We start from the raw sequence: 2,806 nt of genomic DNA, 5'->3' as shown, positions 1-2,806 counted from the left end.
AGTTTTGAAGTGGAGAGAATTTGTTTCTTTTCTTTTCTTTTCTTTTTTCTTTTCTTATCTTTTATTTTCTCTTCTCTTCTCTTCTCTTCCCTCCCTCCCTCCCTTTCATCTTTCCTTTTAGTATCTTGAGAGTTTTTAATTCTAACATACATAGATGCCTTCAACAAGTTCTTTACTAACTGAAAGACTAAGTTGCTAATTTATTTATGCTTATTTCTTACTTGCATTAAAGTGGAATTTTTAAAAAGTTTTTGTTTCTTCATTTTATTTGTATGCTAATATGTTGAACTTCAAGTATATAGTTTTAGAATTAAAGTAAGTAGGATTGTTTATCTCAGAAAGTCAAAGAATGAGTATTCAACCTGGAATATATGACTTATTCAAAAAGTATATTGATCTTTATCATTATTTTTCTCAGTAACATGTCAGAATTAAGCTACACTGAGAGGCAAAATGTATTATAATTCCCTACAAAGATATTTTCTTGTCTATTATGGTTAGTTTTAGTTCAGCTGCTTTTCTCATAGCTTATGTGATATAATTTTTTATATTTTAAAGTAAGAACTTGCTTTGGAATATGATATCTGATTCCTAGGTTGCAAACTGTAAGAACACCTTTATTTCTTTGTTCTTAAAATTGATTCATATACATGATGGCGTGTTTTACATATAAAAGCAAAATTTAGTAAGTCGTACCTTTTTAAATTTAACTACTGTGAGTGATAAGGGTCTAATTTTAATCTGTGACAGGTTGATATCCAGTTTTTCCAACACCATTTATTAAGTAGTACCTTTTTAAATTTAACTACTGTGAATAAAGTGGAAGAAGGAAAAATGAAGCCTATGATATTTAATGGCATCTAATAGTATGGCACAGTTGCCTTAAATTGCTGAGACTGACCCTGTCCCTGCAGAATTTTTATTATGCTCAGGAAAATTAGCGAATTTATTTTTATCTGAGAATGAGGTGTTATATTTCAGTGAATTGTAGGTGGCACTATACACAGCTGAATTACATGGGTTGCAGCAGGTAGATGAAAGATTTTTCATTTAGTTAGCTTATTTTATTTCATTTTAACTTCTTGGTGCTGGGAATTGAAGCTAGGGTATTATGTATACTACGCAGGTGCTGTACCACTGAGTCATATTCCCACGCATGGTTAGCAATCTGATATTTACACTTCTTGTCTTTGTAGCCCCCTTTTCCGACTCTTCTCATTTTGTTTTTAATATACAAGGACAACATAAGGACTCTGTCCGAGAAGAGCATGCTCTTGGGAGGTATTTTAATCTGAGGCTTATTCTGAAAGACCAGAATGGTTTTAAAAAATTTTAATACAATAAAGATGTATTAGAGGTTGCATCATACTCACTGGCCAGTTGACTTAATATCAAGATGAAAAATTAAAGCCAAAGAGTCTTAGAACTACACATCAAGGTAGTGGCAAAGAATTTTTTATTCTGTCCTATTTTCTGACTTAAAAGTGACAAGCAAGTGCGATTTTGACTGCTGATTTGTAATAATGCAATACCTTCCTGCTTTACTATCCTGAGGTGTAATGTCTACCTTTGCAAAAGTGTAGTGCAAAATTGCTCTTCTTTATGCCAGATATATTCCCTGAAATATTATAGTCATAGGAATGATAATAAAATTATATACAACGTAAGGAAATAGAATAAACTTTAAGCTCATAATTGATAGCTTACTGGCATCTCCTGGAAACTAAGAATGTCAGACATTGGAACTGTGCTTTGTCTTCATTGCTCCCAGAGACTCACAAAGTGCATTGGAAATTTTCTTGAACATGACCGGGAGATGTGCAGCCTGAGAAAATGACGTAGGAGGAGCAGAAGTGAGTCACACAAATGGGTCCAAATATGTGCACTCCACCAGTTTTCTTGCTTTTTTTCCCTTTTGCATAATAAACTCTGTGAAATGCCTCACACTGATTTTCTTTTCTTTTTTCTCATTGAGTTTATTGGTACAATCTAGGTATACAGTACAGTTACATTCATTACTGGAATCTTATACCTTTACATGACAGGTCTTGGTTCTCATTTTTTCCCCTTGTCCCTGCCCTCCCTTCACCCCCTCCTCCCCTTCCCATTTACAATCACTTTATTTCCATTTTTTCATTTTCTCATATTTTTTTCTTTTCCCTTATTACCTTTCCCCTACCCTTCCCACTTCCCCTACTCCTTTAGCCCTTTTCTTCCTATTTTGCGTGGTCAGTTATCTCATTAGGATCTTATGTACTATTAGTTTATTCACACCAGAGAAACTATTGGGTATTTACACATGTGTGACTTCTTTATTTCACTTAGGAGAATACCCTCAATATGTATCTATTATCCTATGAATGAATCTAACTTCTCATTCCACAACCCCGTGATTTTCTTTTAAACTAAAGTCCAGATTCCCTGTGTTTGAAGGAAGAAATGGCTCACTGTGGAATATTCTCCCTGACAAATAAACAACACTTTGTTTTGTGTGTGTGTTCTTGAATATAGATTTTTGTTTACTTGACTGTGTTTATCTCTCTGCATATCATAATTTGTTCATTCATTTTAACACAGACAATGTACTAAATGCTTGGGTGATATCAGCTTATATTTTCAAATAGATGTTCATATATTTTAGTATTTAAACTTATTTTAGTTGGTACATAAAAACATAATAATTGTATATATTTATGGGATACCATGTGAGTTTTCACTGCATATATATGTATATATATATGTGTGTGTATATATGCATATATATGTGTATATGTATATAGCATATATATATGTACATTTACATGTA

The sequence above is a fragment of the Fukomys damarensis genome, unplaced genomic scaffold, assembly GCF_012274545.1.
Source record: "Fukomys damarensis isolate Sample0158 unplaced genomic scaffold, DMR_v1.0_HiC HiC_scaffold_38, whole genome shotgun sequence".
Taxonomy (NCBI): domain Eukaryota; kingdom Metazoa; phylum Chordata; class Mammalia; order Rodentia; family Bathyergidae; genus Fukomys; species Fukomys damarensis.
The sequence above is the reverse complement of the archived record's forward strand: the minus strand, read 5'-3'. Positions refer to the sequence as shown.